Source organism: Ochotona princeps, chromosome 21, assembly GCF_030435755.1.
Source record: "Ochotona princeps isolate mOchPri1 chromosome 21, mOchPri1.hap1, whole genome shotgun sequence".
In the NCBI taxonomy this organism is placed as follows: domain Eukaryota; kingdom Metazoa; phylum Chordata; class Mammalia; order Lagomorpha; family Ochotonidae; genus Ochotona; species Ochotona princeps.
In genome coordinates, this window is record NC_080852.1 from 3,044,943 (window position 1) to 3,066,145 (window position 21,203).

Here is a 21,203-nt window from a genome sequence, read left to right on the forward strand (position 1 = left end):
CAAAACCAGTACACATTATGGAACGCCAGGGCGTGGTTGCCTGTACTGGATGTGAACGCAACACCCATCCAGCACACGTGAGATCCAGGAAGGGAGGGGCAGAGCTGGCGGGGGGGTTAAGGGACTGGTCCCCTCGCCTGACAGCCACTCCCACTGGAGAGCGTGGGCTGGGATAGAGACAGACCCGACTAAGCAAGGCTACAACACCTGTGCACTGCATGTGGACTAGATCAGGGCCACAGTATCAGCTGGCAGAAGCTAGCACTGGGGACTAATTCTGTCAAGTCAAATCACAGGACCACCTAAAGAGTGCATAAACCGGGACAGAGAGACCTGGGAGGGAAAAAGTGGGTTCCCCCTTCTTGGGTCACTATTCCCGTGGGAGGGCATAAAAACTAGGACGGGAGCTGGGATGGCTAGATAGAGAGGCACTCAACAATATCTGTGAGGGCTGGATGGTTGAGTTGGTTAGATAAAACTAAGCTTTAATACCCATTAACAAGTACCAGAGCCAAATGGGATGGGGGACAGATTGGTCTTCTGCTACACATACTGGCAAACCAGGGTAGGGGGCGGTCTGGTGGGGGTTATTGTGGGTCGCCCCAACTAGGCTGCAGCTCCCACTGGTTGATGTAAGGGCCGAACCAGACTGGACTGCAACACCCATTGGTTCCAGTGCAACTCGGGACTGAAAACAGAACCAACCCAGCAATTGCAACCACCAGCTGATCAGGGTGATGGACTGTGCCGGGCCCTGTGCTTGCTAGAACATACAAGAAACTAATCTGGGAATACCTCAAGGTTTCTTTGGAGATCTCCCCAATCAAACTGCTGGACTCAGAACTCTAACCAAGAACAGACAGAAGACAGAATAGGTCAATCATTCATCTCAGCTACATGTTGGCAGCGAAATATGGGACAAATGGAGACTTCATGATGGACCATATCAATCAGTGGACCACCTCATCGAGCGAAACTGGCAGTGACTCATAAGTGGAGAACTATTAACACCACTTGAGCACATATCTCAGAGCATGCCCCACATCCGGGACTTGGGGTGGGCGGGAAACCAGGTGTGGCTTCTCCCTCAGTGTCCCACTCTACCTCAGATACATGATGGAAACAATATTGACATAATAGCATTGCCCACCTCCCTATCCCCCTGAACCTTTTTTTTTTCTTTTTCTTGTTTTTCCTTCAACTATAGTTAACTATGTAAAGATTGTCAACAATACAATAAAATGGATAAAAAAAAAAAAAAAGACACAGGTGCACTTGCTGCCTCCAACTCCAACATCGTATTGGAGTGTTACTTGGTGTCCTGCTCCAGTTTCTATGCAACAGCCTAGTAATGCACCCAGGAAAAGTAGAAAATGGTTTAAGTACTTGCCACCCATATGTTAGACTAGAATGGAGTTCTATGTTCCTGACTTTGGCCTAGTCATTGCTCCAATTTGGGGAGTGAAGTGGTAGGTAGAACATTTCTTTCTCAGCATCAGAGAAGGATCCAAAGCCTTGGGAACCTGTACCAACTTTGGAGACCTAGTTGAATCTGCTGGTTCCTGTCTTTGGATCATTTCAGCTCCAGCTGTTTCTGTCATTTGGGGAATGACCCAATAGATGGAAGATATTTCTCTTTCTCCTTCTCTCTGTAAATCTGATTTTCCAATAAAAATATATAAATCTTTAAAAAAATCTTTCTTTCCATTTCAGAACACCTAGTGGGAAACCTTGCAGGGCTTAAATCTCCCAGCCCTGGTCCTTGGACCTGCCTGCAAGCAAAAAAAGGTGAAGCAGTAGACAGAGACCCTGATGCACATGTAGAATATGGCAGCTCATTTGGCTCTGTAGCAGAAAAAGAGAACAGAGCAAAATGGACAACTATCACAGCAAACAAGGATAGCATAAATCTGGGTGAAGGGAGACTTGAGGTTGACTGCATTAGTTGATGGATATTGGGAGGGTTGCCTCTCCCCTGGATCAGAAAAGTGTACAGCATTTCAGAACTACCTAAACCACTTGATCAGAACCCTCAGAACATGTTCTACATCAGGACCCTGGGTTGATATTGGGTTGTGGTTCCCCATCCATGGATATTGGGTCATTTGGGAGGCTTGGTGTAGCTTCCTCCTTTAACTCTTCCCTCCCCCAGAGACAAAAAGAAATAGAGAATTTGGAAACAATGATTTCACCCACTTTTCCCTCACCCTCAGTCCTTCCCACCATGGTCAACCATGTAATCATCATTAAAAATAAAAATTAAAAAAAAATCAAAGGAAAGTAACTCAACTGCTGCATAAAATCATTGATAAAAATGAAAAAAGCTTAAATATCACCTACAACATATTCCCTCAGCAGTTCTCCCACCCACATAGTCGCTTACCCCCTTTCTGAACAATCCACAGTCCCTGCACTTGGGAACATATGGGTTCCCCAGGCCAGTTTTCCAGTGCAGTGGGGTGGTCTGCTGGCCTGGAGTTCTGCCCCATCACTAGGGTTCCAAGTTCCTGGCATGTGGGCTGGCCTAGGATCTTGTCTCCCTACCCACCCAAGATCCAAGCACACTCAAAGTTCCTTAAACTTTGTCCACCAACATGCTGGGCCAGCATGCTAACATACTACTCTTCCCTCCACCTTCCCCACACTTCCAGGGACCAAACACATGGGGGAAATGCTCAGACCCCTAGTGGCCCACCACCTACACTGGCACAAAGGCAGCAGACACCAGCACTCACACACAGGAAATTTAAACTTCTCTGAACGTTGTTAGTATCTGATAGAGAGAGAGAGAAACAGGGAAGTGTAGTTTAACCACTTGGGTCTTGTACCCATGAAGGAGACCTGCAAGTAGCTCCTAGCTTGTATTTTGGACCAGTTCAGCTCCTGGTGTTTCAGACATCTGGGGAGTGAACCAGTGGCTGGAAAATATTTTTCTATCCACACCCTACCAAACTGGAAATCAGCCTTTTACACAGCTAAGTCTCAAAAGAGAAAGACTTATTCTTTGTGAAAGTTACTTGAATAGTAGAAGAATGCTAACTGTATTTGATGAAACCTATTATCTGCTACAAATCCATGAATAAGGGTCTGGTGCGATAGCATAATGGTTATGGTCCTCACCTTGCACGCACTGGGATCCCATATGGGTGCCAGTTCTTTTGTTTTATTGTATTCAAATTTTTATTTTTTGAACAAAAAACTTAAGACAATGATTTTAAATAACAAAACATGGAATATTATAGAAGGTTTTTTCAATTTATTAAATTTGGACTCTTACAGTTCTGTTGATAATTCCTTCAGCATGTTTGTTATTCCTGACATTTTATCATCACTCCAAACTGGCTAAACAAAGAAACAATCTGTCTACATATGTGAAGCTTCACTTAAGGGAAGTACTCCACTATCACATAAAGCACACACATATATGTATTTTTGTAAATATTAAGAAGTCTGTCCAGCCATTTTGGTTTTGCAGTTACATTGCCCATACCGAGCTTAGCAAAAGGGTAAGTAACAAGCAAGATTTTCACATTGGCAGTGCAAGGAATGGCATTAACCAAACTTCATCCAATGAATCATTTACCAACATGGGCAGCAAAACGCGACTCATATCACAATAACTAAGAAAATTAAACAGGTAGTGGATCACAGCTAGACTGGTTTTCATTGTGCAACTTTGCTCAGAGAACAATGCTACGCATTTCACAGAGAAAAAGGAATATGCATCCAAGCCTTTGTTCATGAAGAAAATGCCCTTCGAACAAATTCATCATAAGGCAAAAAAAGAAAAAAAAACATAAAAAACAAATTCAAAACTTAAAGCAGTTTGTCCCAGAGAAAAAGTTGAATGTGTCTACATAGTATAGCCACATTTATAGATGTACTGCAATTTAAACCATGCATCTAGTCGTGGTTTTCTATAAACACCTAGTTATTGCCTATATGCTACACATGATGCCTGGACATGTGGAAGTGCAGATGCGTAAGGTTGAAAGCTGCCGCATTGCCCATACAGAGCCTTGCTGGAGGCATTTACTGGGACAATATGCCATGCAGGCCCCAAGAGAGGGCCAAAGACCACTTCAGAGAATATCAAATGAAAGGCTTATGCACTTTTCTTTACATTAAAAAAACAAAACAAAACAAGTCCAGTTCACCACAAGTTGAGTACAACCTGACAAGCAGAGGGAAGCACAGCATGCATTTACAAAGAGCTTGGATCTAGTCTATTGTATCATAGAAACTGAAATACAAAAATCCAACTTAAATAAGACAAGACAAATCATAATAGCAAAAAAAAAAAAAAAAAAAAAAAAAAAAAAACACACAGTCGACTTAGTTCAATACAGATTAAGAGTAAATCTCATCCTATCCCCATCTCATTGAACTCTACTGCAAATTTTTTATGACAATTATTTAATTTTTTTTAATCTATTTTATTGTATTGTTGTTGACAATCTTTACATAGTTAATTACAGGTAAAGAAAAAAAAAGAAAAAAAAAGGTTCAGGGGGATAGGGAAGTGGATAATACTATTATGTCAATATTGTTTCCATCATGTATCTGAGGTAGAGTGGGACACTGAGGGAGAAGCCCCACCCGGTTTCCCGCCCACCCCAAGTCCCGGATGTGGGGCATGCTCTGAGATATGTGCTCGAGTGGTTTTAATAGTTCTCCAGTTATGAATCGCTGCCAGTTTTGCTCGATGAGGTCGTCCACCGATTGATATGGTCCATCATAAAGTCTCCGTTTGCCCCATATTTCGCTGCCAACATATAGCTGAGATGAATGATTGACCTGTTCTGTCTTCTGTCTGTTCTTGGTTAGAGTTCTGAGTCCAGCAGTTTGGGGAGATCTCCAAAGAAACCTTGAGGTATTCCCAGATTAGTTTCTTGTATGTTCTAGCAAGCACAGGGCCCGGCACAGTCCATCACCCTGATCAGCTGGTGGTTGCAATTGCTGGGTTGGTTCTGTTTTCAGTCCCGAGTTGCACTGGAACCAATGGGTGTTGCAGTCCAGTCTGGTTCGGCCCTTACATCAACCAGTGGGAGCTGCAGCCTAGTTGGGGCGACCCACAATAACCCCCACCAGACCGCCCCCTACCCTGGTTTGCCAGTATGTGTAGCAGAAGACCAGTCTGTCCCCCATCCCATTTGGCTCTGGTACTTGTCAATGAGTATTAAAGCTTAGTTCTATCTAACCAACTCAACCATCCAGCCCTCACGGGTGTTGTTGATTGCCTCTCTATCTAGCCATCCCAGCTCCCGTTCTAGTTTTCATGCCCTCCCACGGGAATAGTGACCCAAGAAGGGGGAACCCACTTTTTCCCTCCCAGGTCTCTCTGTCCTGGTTTATGCACTCTTTAGGTGGTTCTGTGATTTGACTTGACAGAATTAGTCCCCAATGCCAGCTTCTGCGGCTATGCCCAAACAACCCTCACCCACTCTAATTTATGCTTGCACCAGCAGGAATAATCAGCCCAGCCTGGCTTTTCCCTGGTCTAGTCCACATGCAGCGCACAGGTGATGTAGCCTTGCTTAGTCGGGTCTGTCTCTATCCCAGCCCACGCTCTCCAGTGGGAGTAGCTGTCCAGCGAAGGGACCAGCTCCTTAATCCCCCCCTGCCGGTTCTGCCCCTCCCTTCCTGGATCTCACATGTGCTGGTTGGGTGCTGCATTCATATCCAGTACAGGCAACCACGCCCTGGCGTTCCATAATGTGTACTTGTTTTGTGGCGACCAAATGTGGCTCACCCCACACTCTGTTCTGGTGATCGGATTTGCCAGTGGGTGACATGAACTGATTCAGCCTGGTCTGCTCCTGACCCATGCTGAATGTGTGCCAGTGGGAAACTTTCCATGGCCTATTCTGGGCTGTTTCCAATCATGCTTCTTGTGCTAACCTGCAGGGACTGTGTCCTGCCAGAAGAGTTGCCCAGGCTCCTCCATCAGAACCCCTCCCAATGCCAGATTTTGCGCTTGCCAGGGGGTCCTTGAACCAACCCTACCCAGGTAACCTCCTGTCCTAGCAGGAACAGTGGCTTTTCCTGGCTGGCTTTCACCCCATTCTGATTCTTGTTGTTGGATGTTTCAGCCTGGCCATGGCTCGTCCATACCCACATACAGCTCACGCATGGCTCAAGAGGGGATTGAGACCCAGCCTAATCAGTCCCACATCTACCCTCTGGTTCTCCATGGCACCAGATGGTGTTGGGATGACAATTATTTACTTTAAAAAGATATTAAATACCTGTATCATGAAATTACATTCTTATTAACAGTAAGATGTACTAGGTAAGAAAATAGCTCATGTGTGAAATGTGTCTGAAATGCATTTTTCCTTACAACTATCAACCATCCACTCACACTAAAACAAAACCACCCTCCAACCCCCCTCCCGCTGGCCCCCCCAAAAAGTTGAGGAAAGTTGAGGCGAGCTGGATGAGGAGCAGGAAGGAAATATTCAGCTATACTAATTGCAGCACAGTGATTAGCAATGGTTCAAGACAGAACCAAAAAGCGTTGGTCAATCCATGGCTATAAGTAAAAACCAAACTCAGCTACTTTTGGTTCATTGCAGTGAGACCGAAAAATATCTCTCACAGCTTCATATAAATACTAGATTCCAGCTCCTTTATTAGTATTGTTTTTAAAAGTTTTTGTTTGTTTTTACAATGTTTGGCTACCTATTTACAACTTATATTTGCTCTGCAACAACTACAAGAGGTAGGCATAAAGCATGAAAACTTTTCTCCATTAACCTTGCGTGGGTTGTTCATTGCATATTGCTGTTCACTGTAGACATAAGAAGTCACTCTCTTCTTGTCTTTTTTAAACCCCTAAAGCTGTTGCCATCCCACCAGTGAATGTTCTAAAAGAGAATACTACTCCTAAATAAGAAACTTTCTCTACTGAAGGATACTGTCATAGTGTCTGTTGCAGAACAGTCATATATATATGTGTGTGTATTCATTTTAAAAATAAACAACACTAAAAAAATACAAACCCAGGTTTCTAGAACCAATTCTCTTGATTCTCTACTTCCATAAAATAAAGTGTACCATTTGGCCAAGACTACAGATTTTTTTTTCACAGATGCAAGTGCCATGCAAAATAAGTTAAAGAACAGATACCAGGGCCCAGCGGCATGGCCTAGCGGCTAAAGTCCTCGCCTTGAACATGCCGGGATCCCATATGGGCGCTGGCTCTAATCCCAGCAGCTCCACTTCCCATCCAGCTCCCTGTTTGTGGCCTGGGAAAGCATTTGAGGACAGCACAAGCCTTTGGGACCCTGCACCCGTGTGGGAGACCTGGAAGAGATTTCTGGTTCCCAGCTTCGGATCTGCGCGCACCGGCCTGTTGCAGCTCACTTGGGGAGTGAAACATAGCATGGAAGATCTTCCTCTCTGTCTCTCCTCTTCTCTGTATATTTGACTTTGTAATAAAAATAAATAAATCTTAAAAAAAAAGAAATTGAATACGAGCCAGAGTTTTGCATTGCAACTTGAGTGGACATTGCAAACCTCTAACTTTGGTCAGCTATGGCTTTGGCCATAAAGTGATCTTCGGCAATGTACTGAGCAAAAGCTTTAAGTCCTCCTGCTTGGTCTAACACCTTTCTTCATTAAGCATGACATTCCTGTTACACATTTGAAACCAGTCACATTGACAGAGATATAGGACCTTGGATGTAAAGTTCCAAAATACACCTGTTCCAAGGCGGCAGCAAAGCCCTGTCTGCAACACAAGGCAGCCCGTGAACCAAACCCATTTTTCTGTCATTTAATTAACCATGTCAGTCAGTGTTCTGGAATTACTCACATTCCACTATCACAAATCCATATAAGATCATACTTTGCCACTTCATATCCTGGCATTAAGTTAATAATTTTCAGATTGATGCCAACCTTTTTGCCACCTATGGACAATCTAGCATCAACATTTGGCTATTTCCCAAAAAGCTTCTTGCAGACATCAATGGATGAGTCACCATGGTCTTGTACACAAAGGAGCACTTCATATTTGGGATAATCCAATCCAAAGAAGGTTTCCAAGTTGTTGATCAGGTTGGGATCTACTCCTTTCAGGGGTTTCAGAAGACACACCTGGGAGCTTGCTACAGGGCTGCTTGTCAGTTGCCTTCTTGTTGATGTGTAATCTGGTGTAGGTGATGGTCATGAAATGCATCAGCCATAGCACCAAGAAGAGGACAAATCCGAAGTCGGCCAGTCCCTCCAGGGCCAGGGTCAGCAGTGCCATCCCCCCGGCCCGTAGACCTGGCCCAGCCCGCTCCCGCCAAAGCTGACACCCACTCTAGCTTTCGCACCTGAGGAGGACAGGGTGGGCGCCTGATGTGGGGGCGTGGGAAGCGAGAAGAAATGGGTGCCAGTTCTAATCCTGCCAGCTCCACTTCCCAACCACCTCCTTGCTTGTGGCCTGGGAAAGCATTCGAGGACGGCTCAAATCCTTGGGACCCTGCACCCACATGCGAAACCCGGAAAGAAATTCCTGGCTCCTGGCTTCTGGCTTCAAATCGGCACAGCACTGGCCATTGCGGCCGCTTGGGGAGTGAATCATCGGACAGAAGTTCTTCCTCTCTGTCTCTCCTCCTCTCTGTATATCTGCCTTTCCAATAAAATAAATAAATCTTAACAAAAATCAATGAATAACAGTGATAATTTTTTAAAGCGGGAGCAAACAAAAATCTTTGGGAACCAACTAGAGCAACTAATCATTCAAAACACTGGCAAATAGAAGAAAAGAGGGGAACAAATTTCTTACCTTTCCCATAGGATCTGTCCCTCAAGGTGATGAGGAAAGAGCTCCTATTAACTGTGAAGGAATAATTAAATTTGGACACCACCATTTTGCAACCTCTAATGAGATGATGGAACAAACAATGATGATCAGCAGCTGCTAAGCAGCTGACTAGACTGAATGAATCAGGCTGCTGTGAATCGGCACCCTGTGCTTGCCAACAAGACAAGCAACAATAAAACACAAGCTGCAAACAATTTAGTCTTGGGCCTCGCTCTACACCAACCATATGTGGGCATAACAATAAAGAGATGCAGGACACTATCAAAAGACATCCTGAGATGCCATCAGCATCTTCATAAACTGCATAACATAAGAGGCATGATGTCCTATAGCATTTCTGGGTCACAGAGAGGACAGATGATTAGTATACTATGTAGAACTTGTGTGGATCCTGGCTCGAACCAATTCTACTGTTGTATTTAGACAAGATAATTGGGGATAACATAAAAACTCCTCAAATAATTGATACATTTTAAGAAAGTACTGGCCTTTAAAGCGTGTTTCCATTATGGTTTGCTAAAATAGATTTATTATTCAGAATATTTTTTGAGATTTATATATTTATTGGAAAGGCAGATGTACAGAGAGAAGAAGGGAAAGACAAAAAGATCTTTCATCTGCTGGTTCACTCCCCACGTGACAACAAAGGCTGGAATTGAGCTGATCTGAAGCGAAATCCAAGAGATTCTTCTGGGTCTCCCATGCAGGTGCTGTGTCCCAAGGTTTTGGGCTGAGCTTGATTGATTTCCCAGGGCATAAGCAGGGAACTGGAAGGTAAATGAAACAGCTGGGGTATAGATTGGCACCCATATGGGATCCTGGCCCATATAAGGCAAGGATTTTAGCCACTAGGGTGACATGCTGGACTCCATATCAAAATTTTAGAGGGAGAAAAACCGCTTTCCTGACAAAGCTGTTCAGAGTTAAAAATGTTCCATTACTCCCATCTCTGTCTTAGCAAAGCTTTCATTAATCAAGCATTTTAATTATTTTACTTGAGAGACCTTCCATCCTCTAGTTCCATCTCCAAATGACTACAATGACCCACAGTGAGCCAGTCCAAAGCTGGGAGCCAGGAGCTTCTTCCACGAGTCCCACTTGGGCACAGGGGCCTAAGGCCTCAGGTCATCTTCCACTGATTTCCTAGGCCATTAGCAGGGAGCTGGACCAGAGGTGGAGCAGCTGGGATTCAGACTAGTGCCCATATGGAATGTCAGGGCTGACACCACAAATGGAGGATTAGCCTGATAAGTCACTGTGCTAGTTCTTATGCTTCCCTTTTTAAAGGAGTTTCGTTGTTGTCTGGATAAAAAGGGACACAGTGGGCATGTGTTTCTAACACTGGGCTTTCAAGTCAGGGCAAGTTCCTGGTGAAAACTTTCCTTAAATCCTTCCCTGTCCAAAGGATTTCAAGAGATTATTCTGGTCTTAGAAAAGCAACCAATTTGTACTCCCACTCTCTAGAGCATGCTCACTAAGTTCATGTTTCTTGTTATCCCTATACCTAAAGCTTGCTAAGATCACCCCGTGCTTCTGCAGAAATACTTTGCCATTATCCTTACCTACAATGTCAAGCTACACTTAGATATCACAATGATGGACTTATGACTGTGAAAGACTATCCTATTGTAATAATGGATGGGAAATCAGTGGATTGGAGAGGGGATTTGGGGATGGTGAAAAGAAGGAGGAAGATAGAAAGACAGGAATACCTGTGCTCTGATTTTCTGAGCGTGTTAAGGAATCCAGCACATCTGCTGTTCTCCTTTGGTCAGCAGGTGGTGCTAACTCTGACCTCACCCATGGAGTCAGTGCCTTGAGTTCTTCACTAACCACAGTTTCCCATCTGCTGAAGGAGCACTTCCTCTACCCATCAGGACAATGGTGTAGCAAGAGCTGTCTGATGAATAGCTGTGTTACCCTAAACTTTATTTAAAAGAATGTATCTGTAAGAGCAGGGCAATTTCATTCCAACAGGAATTCAGACTTGAAAATAATTGGCCATTTTGGGAAGGGGAGGAGAAACAATTCAACAGGAAGGCTGAATGACCAAGTGAACACTCTTTCAGAGGCCATTGCTACAACACTGTGCTTACCAGCACAAACACAACCCTGCTAGCTACGCTGTTAGAGCGTTGCAATTAGCCAGGCTGGTGAGATCATTAAAGATGGACATCGCCATTTCATCTGCTTTTTCATTCATAATGCAACCTATCAAGATCCAAGTTTCTGTAAGACACACAAACTGCTAACAGACCTCTAACAACCAGGCAGCCAACAACATGGCAAAGCCATAAGCAAGTGAAAAACCCTCCCATCTCCTCATGGAAAGAATCACGAGTAATGAATGTAGGAGACCACAGCCAATCTCCACGCCTATCTTTATTTAAGTTTTAAGTCAAGCTATTTTTTAAAGATGTATTCATTTTTATTGGAAAGTCAGATTTACAGAGAGAAGGAGAAGCAGAGAGAAAGATCTGTCTGCTGGTTCACTCCCCAAGGGTCTGCAATTATCTGATCCCAGGAGCCAGGAGATTCTTCCAGGTCTCCCAGGTGGGTACAAGGTCCCAAGGCTTTGAGCCATCCTCAAAGGCCTTGCCAGGTCCCAAGCAGGGAGCTGGAAGTGGAGTGGAGCATCTGGGAAAAGAACCGGCTCCGATATGGGATCCTGGGGCATGCAAGGCGAGAACATTTACCACTAGGCTACAGTGCTAGGCTGATCCAGGCTTATCTTACAGCCCCTTCTCAGCTCCAACTCACTTTTGCTCACTTTCTAACACAGAAGGAATGTTCATTGGTGTCTGTGGAAGGCACTGCAACTTTCTAGCTCATGTCCAAACACAGCAAATAAAAATGCAAGCACAGATCCCCTAAGGCAGAAGTGTAACATAATGGTCCAGATGAGCCCCAAGGTCAGTTTGGGGTTGCCATCTGCAATGTAATTGTTGCCAATATTCATCAGCTTCCTCTGAAAAAGAAAATCTCACAATGCTGTACTTTTTGTTCAGTTTTTACATATTTTCTTTACTGATATTTAATTTTTTTCATTAATGATATACAATGAAATAATCTATTCGACGTTTGCGCCAATGATTTTTAATTTTTTTTAATTTTTAAATTTATTTTTATTGAAAGGGCAGATATACAGAGAGGGGGAGAGACAGAGAGGAAGATCTTCCATCCAATGGTTCACTCCCCAAGCGGCCGCAATGGCTGGAGCTGAGCCAATCCAAAGCCAGGACCCAGGAGCTCTTACAGGACTCCCATGCGGGTGCAGGGTCCCAAGGCTTTGGGCTGTCCTCCACTGCTTTCCCAGGCCACAAGCAGGGAGCTGGCTGGGAATCGGAGCTACTGAGAATAGAACCGGTGTCCATATGGGATCCCAGCGCATGCAAGGCAAGGATTTTAACGATTATGCTATTGTGCCAGGCCCTCCTATAATTTTTAACACATGTATGCATTCATGTATTTTATCACTCACAAAATAGTCCCTGTGTTGCAGTGAAACCCTAACTCCTGTATCATTCACTCATTTCTTTCTGGTCCCTGGTTTTGCTTTGTCTACAATTTCAAATAAATCGAATGACGTTGTAGGCAAACTAGATACTGAATTTTTGTTACACAGCACAATACCCTTAAGATCCCCCTCCAACTTCTTGCTCCATTTTCTTATTGCATAGTGTTCCACTGTAGGAATGGAAAACCCTGGGCCCATCCATTCATCCACTGGTAGTGTTGTTTCCAGCACTTGGCAATTATAAATAAAGCTCCTATATTTATGTGCAGGTTTTTGTGTGAGCATGTGTTTTCATTTCTGCAGGATAACATCCTAAGTGTTGGACTATTGGTGCACAGGGCAGATGTTTACCATCATAAGAAACTGCAGAGGGGCCAGTGTGATGATTCAATTGGCTAATCCTCCACCTGCAAGTACCAATACCCCATATGTGTGTGCACGCTTGTGCTGGTTGCTTTATTGCCCATCCAGATTTTTGCTTACACTCTAGGAAAAAAGCAGAGGGTGGCCCAAGGTCTTGGGTCTGACACTCACATGGGAGACCTGAATGTAACTTCTGGCTCCTGGACTCAGTTCAGCTCAGCTCCAGCCATTGCTGCCATCTGGGAGCTAAACCAGTGGATGGAAGATCTTTCTCTGTCTCTCCTTCCCTCTGTAAATCTGCCTTATTAATAAAAATAATATTTTTTTTAAATAAAGGAACTGCAGAATCATTGTAGGAGTGGCTGTGTCATTCTCGGTTCCACCATCAAAGCACCTGCGAGCTTGTGGTACTGTGACCTGAGTTTTTATTAAGCCATCCAAGCTTTGACTTTATAGATTGAGAAAGAAATGCCTCTTCTCCATCACCAGGCTCTGAACTCTTCACACCATCATGTCCCCATGTCCCACCTCTGTCACAGAAAAGTACATCTGCCATGACCCTCGTAGCACCCAACTTGTGCCTAAACTGATTCCAGCAACACAATGTGCACACACACAAGGCCTTCTGTGACTCAGAGTTCCTCAGGACATGGAATCACAAAGACAAGAGCAATGCAAGGTAAGCCACTGTGCTTCTACCTAAACCCTGCTAGCTCTTTTCTCCCACCTCAGAGAGCTCCTGTGCAATCGTAACTGTCCTTGAGTTGTCTTTCCTTTTTTCCTTCCATTTAACTAAATGGGTGTGCTTCCAAAGACTCTAGTGCGTTCTCAAACAGGAGCCTTACTTCTTCCTGATGCCAAAGGTCACCTGAGCATTTTTTTTCATTTTCTGTATTTCAGCATCTGCTTCTAAACTGTGGGTAGGTGGAATAGAGGTGAAAGAATTCAGTTTTTATTTTTTTTTAAGAATTACTTTATTTTTATTTGAAAGACACAAAGAAAGAAATCGAGATTTTCTTTTGTGCTGGTTCACTCCCTAGTGACCACAACAGCCTGAGCTGAGCCAATCCAAAGACAGGAGCTTCTTCCAGTTCTCCCCTATGGGTGCGGGTACACAAGAACCTGAGCCAACCTCTGCTGCCCTCCCAGGCCATAAGCAGGGAGCTGGACTGGAAGTGGAGCAGCTAGGACTGGAACCAGCATGCATATCAGATGCTGGTGCCACAGGCAGAACATGAGCCTACTACACCACGGTGTTGTCCCACAATTCAGATGTCCTAATCAATAACCAACCATCCACAGTTGGTGGGTTGGGGGTGCTACTCAAGTCCAAATGCCACAGTCTCACCTGTTCCCTTTGTGAATTCTACCTCTTTTGCCAAATCATGTTTCAATCCCCACTGCTCCTTCCTCAGTGACTTCAACACCACATCTGTTCTCCCTCCTACATCATCATCCTCCATCCTGATGTGTACTTGTAGCACTCATGTCTATGACCCAAACTATCCCCTTCCCTCGCACCTACCTTCTCCATGCTGATGCTTTGCATTTTACTGTACTTTGTCCACTGCACTGCTATGAGCTGGATCTTAGCACTACTAAGAGCTGCTCCAGAATTCCCCTGCCATTCAGCCACTCCATGGGGCACTCTTTGCCATGCTTCCACTATTTTCTTTAGTATATTAGCAGGAATCCAGGCTGGAAGTAAAGCATACAGGGCTCATTTGGGATGTGAATGTTACAGGCATCAGGTTAACCTACTGCACCACAATTCTAGGCCAAGGAAATCTTTTAAAACTGATTTATTTATTATTATTAGGAAGCCAGATGTACAGAGGAGAGACAGAGAGGAAGATCTTCAGTCTACTCATTCACTCCCCAAGTGGCTGATATGTCTGGATATGAGCCGATGTGAAATCAGGAGTCAGAAGCCATGAGCTTCTTCCTGGTCTCAAACTTTGGTGAAGGGCCACAAAGATTTGGACCATCTCCTACTACTTTCCCAGGTGACAAACAGGGTGCTGGATGGGAAGCAGGATCACCAGCATTAGAACCAGTGCCCATATGGGATCCCGGTGCGTGTGAGGTGAGGGCTTTAACCACTATGCTATCATGCTTTCCTGGCCAAGAAAAATCTTAAGATAATGTGACCTGTCCTCACATAGCCTATAGTATACTGTAGTAGAAAAACAATAATAAAGTAAGAAGTGAAATAATTGCCTATGAGAGTGTACAGAAAGAGAATTTGCCAAGTTGACAGTCACTGATCAGACGGAGAAAAATGAAGTGACTCCAAAAATACACATGCTGTTTAATATCACATTGATCTGTGCTTAGCATCATGTTGCTTGGCAACTTGAGCTATACAAAATCTTGTCCACACAGAATATGCTGAGTAGATGAATCTCTGACTCCTCCATATATCTTCCTCACCTCCACAAACCATATCTGTACCTCCGCCTTTTTCTTCTTATTCTCTCCTTAGATCTCAGAAAAACAAGCATCTTTCTTTAATTTGAGGGAGGCAAATGGGCTAGAAAGCAGTCAGGACAGTGGAAGGATCACTGAACAGCACATCCAGAAACCTGAGTTAACATCTCAGCTTTGCTCTGCCTTTGTGATTCGGGGAAAGCGATTTCACCTGCTCAGATCTGATTCCTTATGTATAACCTGAAGAAAATGGACTGGTGCATCCTTAAGCTATCTTCTTTGTCAAACATTGTAACCCCACCACCCCTTTACTTTTAATACCTTCTCGTCCTGTGTCTAAAAGCACAACATTTTTTTCCCTTACTGAGGAAGAGAAAACCTTTTTCTCTTTTCCTGTATTTAAATGTCCAATATTTTCTTTGCTGCTCTTCAATACAGGCAATTGAATCACCAACGCTTAAGAGCTCATAGGTTTTTCCTGGAGAAGGTGCCATGCACTGCTGAGAAGAAGGTGTAGTCTGTGGCTTTAGGATGAAATATTCTATAGATGTCTACTAGGTCCAGTTGTTCTATTGTTTGTGTGAGTTCTGTGCCTTCTCTGTTGAGCTTTTGCTGCGTTGATCTATCTATTGGTGTTAGTGGGGTGTTCAGATCTCCCAGAATTATCGTATGTTCATCTATGTCTCCCTTTAAGTCCAAAAGTAGTTGTTTCACCTAGCTGGGTGCATCCGGGCTAGGAGCATAAATGTTAAGAATGGCGATTGGTTCTTGTTGGATCCTCCCTTTCAAGAAGATGTAGTGCCCTTCCCTGTCCTTTTTGACGTTCGTTACTTTGAAGTCCGTATCATCTGAGAATAAGACTGCCACGCTTGGCATGGAATATTTGTTTCCACCCTTTCACTTTTAGTTTCCTGGAGTTTCTTCTGGTTAGATGTGTTTCATGCAAGCAGCATATAGTTGGGTCCTGATTTTTAACCCAGTCTGCTAATCGGTGCCTTTTGAGTAATGAATTTAAGCCATTTGTGTTGAGAGTTAATATTGAGAAATTATAATTTTGCCGTGACATATGCCTGTGTTTTTGAGGTTGTTGGTAATTGATTGTCCTTTCTGTGGATGGACTTTATTGAGATCTCCCTGATTGCCATCCTTGCTTATGGCTTGCTTCCTTTTTCTCTGGGAGTAGCGCATTTCTAAGGAGATTTTGTAGAGTTGGTTTTGTGTTGGCATATTCTTCTAATTTCTCTTTGCTGTGGAAGTATCTAGTTTTGTTCTTGTATACAAATGAAATCTTTACTGGGTAGAGTATTCTTGGTTGACAGTTGTTCTCTTTCAGTACTTGAAAGATTTTGTTCCACTCCCTTCTTGCCTGGAGCGTCTGTTCTGAGAAGTCAGCAGTGATTCTGATGGTCCTGCCCCTAAATGTAAGCTTCTCTTTGGTTCGTGCTAACCTTAGGATTCTTTCTTTGTATTCATTGGAGGGTAGCTTGATTACCACGTGTCTTGGGGAGGATCGTTTTGGGTCAACTCTGTGGGGAGTCCTCGGGCCTTCCTGAATTTGGATTGGGTTCATGTTCCAGGTATTTTGGAAGTTCTCCTGGTTGTATGCCTGTCTCTCTTTCCACTCCTTCTGGGAGCCCCATGATTCTGATATTTGACTTCTTGATGTTGTCGTTCATCTCCTGGATCGTCTTGGTCGCCTTGTGTAGTTGTGACTCTAGTTGGTTAATAATCTGCCTGCTTTCATTCTGGGAATCTTCCAAGTCGGATATCCTGTCTTCTGCTGCTGTAATTCTGTTGGCTAAGCTCTCAACTTTGTGCTTCAAGTCTAGGATCTTGTTTTTGAGTGATTTTGTTTCTGTGATTATGTGGTTTTTGAAATCTTTGAGCTCATCTCATCGTTTTTCATTGTCTCTGAAGAGTTTTATAATTATTTTTCTGAACTCCTTATCAGATACGTCTTCAATTTCTTCATCTGTAATCTCTGCGATTAACCAGGCTTTATGGTGGCTTTTGGGGGCTGGCACTGGCTGTTTCTACTTCGCTAATTCTCTTATTTCATTTCATATTTGTGGCCCAAGGTGTTGCTGGATTCTCACCCTTGACCTCTGTTGCCATCTAGTGGGTGGCCTGAGGTCTTGCTGGCCTAGGTTTTTATTTTTCTTCTGGACCAGGAGTTTTTGCTTTGTTGTTTCCCTTCTGGGTTTCAGGTTTCAGCGCCTCAGGTTTCAGCCTAGGCGCCCGGGTCTCCTCTCTTGGTTTGTTTTTTTTTTTTTTTTTTTTTTTTGGCTTGGTTTGGTTTGGTTTGGTTTGCTTTGTTTTTTTGTCTGATGCACAGGATCTGGCAGACCTCGCTCCACCGCCTCTTTCGCCCGGCCTGGGTTGGCCCTGAATTTAGATTAGCTGTGATCCTGGGAAGTACACTCTCACTGCCACAGCTGCTGGCTACTGGGCTTCAGGGTCCTAATGCCCTACCAGTACCGTGGCATTTCTTTATGAGGGAGTGTGTGTTGTATAGCCATCCGCGTCTTTACCTGGGCCCCACCAAGGTCATGAAAATCGCCACCACTTCTAGAGGTTTCAGTGCTCCTGCAGTTTCTAGCCGCCACTGGAGGGGCTTTGTGCAACGATTTCCTAAAGTTGCCCGTATATTCTCCGGTTAAAATTCCCGCTGGCCTTTCCCCTGCTGGGTTCTTTACTCACCCTTTTTGAGCTGAGCCGCCCGAGCTGCGGAGTGCTGCCTTGGTTTTTTTGTTGTTGTTAATTTTGGTTGATTCTCCAGATTGCTGCTCCTTCTTCTGGCACTTTTTGGCCCTCTCTCTCTGCCTTCCCCCTTACATCAACCCTCCATGGTTGGCCATTTTTTCCCTCTAGCCTCAGCCATTTTTAAAGTGAAACCTGTGTGCCTACTGTAGACAAGAGGAGCATTGGAGAAGTGAATGTCTTCAAAAGCCCAAAAGGACAGAGGTTCTCCATATCAACACTGAGTGATGGGGCCTAGGCTCTAAAGCCCCCCTCCAAGGCTCTGGTAACCTTACCTATTGGGGGCAAAAGACTGACTTCCTAATTGATATCAGTGCAAATTTTTCAGTATGCAAACAGAACCAAGGTCCCACCCAGGTAAATACAACTGTTGTACAAGGAACTACAGGGTTGCAAATATGTGATTGGACTACTGATCCCACTGTTGATTGTCCCTGAGTGACTGCAGCAAGCTTTTCTTTAGTAAGTGGCCACTGATCAACCCAGACAGGGTTTGTAGTAGTCCAAGTAATTTTATCTGCATGTGATTGTGGTGTGGGTGTCGGGAGTACAGGAGAAGCAGTTGCCATTATGGAAAATGGGATGTATGGCCAAGGCCTGTGTGATTGTTTTTTGAGGATGGTTGGATGGGCAGGGGCCATCCTTGGAAATTTTTTTCCTAAACCTTGGCTGGGAAGGAATCCTTGAAAAAGCATTTGGGGAGCATATAATTACATTCATCTGAGATAGGATGCCCCTCCCCCCAAAATTAAGGGGCAATCCTGAAACGACAAAGGGTTGGACTTGTCCCTGGCTACCCTCATTGTCTTGTTAAAATTTTTGAACTCTGGGGTTTGATGTTTGTCCTATACCTTGGATAGGTGTAAGGGAGTCGGGAAGGGCCAGGTTTTTGGCCAGTGGTGGGTGGAGATGATAGATGCATCTGTCCTGGAGTCAAGAAGACCTGTAAAGGTCTTCCCATCAAGTTTTAGTGTGAGGGTGGACAGGAGTTAGTAATTTCTCAGACCCAAAAAAAATCTGTGGACCCTATTTCTGAAGGGAATCTATGGAGTTGTTTGTAATCATCATTTAGTTGGGTAAGGGGTAGAATAATAAGTTGGGCTATTTGCTGGCCTCGGAGGAGAGTGTGGACTGCTTGGGACACCTGTAGGAGGATATGTATTTCTCCCTGAGAATTGGGGTCCACGACTCCAGGAAAAGTAATAATCCTTTTTGTGTGGCCAAGGCTTAGCCCAAAATCAGTCCAAAGGTATCTGGTGGCAGGGGGCCGAAAACGCCAGTAGGCATGGTATAGACCCCGTCCTCAGGTGTCAGGAGGGGCCGAGGTCCAGTCCTGGGCTTGTTTTGGTTCCCCACCAGAGGTCTGAGACATATAAGTGTGTGGCGGATGGGGGTGAGTGTTTGAAGTCTGTGGGTGGAGTGCCAGCCCATTAACCCCGGGAGCCGCCATTGAAGGGGTCCAAGGCGACCCCGATGCGAAGTTTCTCTGTCCTTTAGGGGGTAGTGGGCATCCCTGAGCATCTGTTTTGGAATGACATTCATTCTTTCAATGGTGTCCTCTTAAGCACCAAGGACAAAGGGTGACAGGAGCAGGGCACGAGGTTGTGGGTGGGAGAAGAACGGGCAATTGGGCACCCTGGGGGTTAGCATGGGGATGGGGGCACTCCCTGGAGAAGTGACCTGGTTATTTGCAGTTAAAGCAGGTCTTTTGTTGCTGTCTTTTGCCTGCCTTCTGTAGGGCTGCCCCAATAGCAAGACCGATGGCATGGCTCATCTCAACTTCAGCACAGAGGCCTACGTAAGTGGAGAGGGGATCTTTGCAATGGTGTTTGAGAATATCCTGACAGATTGGGTTGGAATTTTAGAATGCGAGCTGTTTAATGAATGGAGGCTCCAAACAAATGCTCGGCAGTTTCAGAGAGCCTGTTGATAATGGTACTATATGGTTCATCTGGCCCTGGTATAATTTTTGTAAGTGATCCGGTAGCAATGCCTTTTGGAGGGAGCTTTTTCCAGGCTCCTAAATCTCCTTGACGGATCTGTGCAAGCAGTCCAGTAGGGAAGGCGGCTAGCACTTCAAGGGTATCAAAAGGAGGATCCCCTAGAATTGTGCCGGCTGTCCACAAATGGGACTCAGGCTTTAAGCTATATTTTTGGGCCATGTCTTTAGCCATCTCTGTAAATTCTGGTTTCCAAAGGACAAAGTCTCCTCCATCTAGGGTAGCTCTAGGTAATTGGTGCCACTCGTTTGGAGTTAGCCATGCTTCAGTGGTATTTTCAGGAAGGGCTAGGGTAAAGGGGGCTGTGGCACCATAATTAGTGATGGCTGACTTAAGTTTTTCTATAACTTTAGCGTCAAGAGGCGTATAGCGCATGGGGGGATGAGGGGGATTGTTCTTGGGGGCTCTAGCTTCAGAGGACTCGGGAGCATCCCTTTCCTCATCTTTGGAGTTCTCCCCGTCTTGGGAGATTTCAAGCGGCATGCAGGGGATTTGATTGCCGCTACAAAGGGATAGTGGAAGGTGAGAAGAGGTTGATTTTTATTCCATTTAGTGGGTCTGGTATGAGGGGATACTAAGGTAGAGAGTTTTAAGTGAAGTTCCTTGAGTTTACTAATAAGTTGGATTTGTTGTTCCTTTATAGAGATTAAGGTTTTTAAGTGGTCGAGGTTCTGCAAGGTTTGGGAGCAGTGGGCTGACACGTTGCCCTGAAAAACAAGGTCTCCTATCTCAGGCTGATATGGTGGTGGGGCTAAAACCAGCGGCTAACTTCATTAAGAGGCTTGTGGCAAGCAAGTAAGGGAGCACTATCACGCAACAGGGGCCAATCTTCCGCGTGATAGCAGGTGGCTTCCTCCTCAAGGGTGACCGCATCGGATGAGTTTAAAGGTTCATTATTAGGGGAAAGTAGAGAGTAGAGTCTCACAGGAGCAGAGGGCTTTTTTCAGGGGTTCGGGGCAGGGGATCTTAACTTTGACTTTGGGGCACGGGGGTTCGCTTTTACGGCTGGGAGGTCTGGAGGGTTGGTTTGATAAAGCTAACTGAAGGAGGGGAACTGAAGAGCTGTAGTGGGAATTAGGGAGAGGGGTTGAGGGTTTAGAACCTTTTTCTGAGTTTGGCCAGGAAAGGCAAGCAAGGGTTTTTTCACCCTCTTTTACCAAATCAGTGAGATCCAACCATTGTTGATGTACCCTAAGGACATCATTAATAAGATTCCAATAGCTAAAGGCAATAACAGGTATTCTTTGTGGCCCCCATGCTTCGTAAAAAACGTGAAGTGCATTGCCTATGCACCTCCACTGATTTTCATCAATGG

The 21,203-nt window shown here is 44.7% G+C and overlaps 1 protein-coding gene and 1 pseudogene across 1 annotated transcript in view; both read right to left on the reverse strand.

Annotated features, from left to right (window-relative positions):
• LOC131482927 (zinc finger protein 208-like) overlaps positions 1-21,203 on the reverse strand; it is an 887,045-nt gene that overhangs the window by 829,435 nt on the left and 36,407 nt on the right.
• Positions 7,473-8,257, reverse strand: LOC131482849 (ceramide glucosyltransferase-like; annotated as a pseudogene).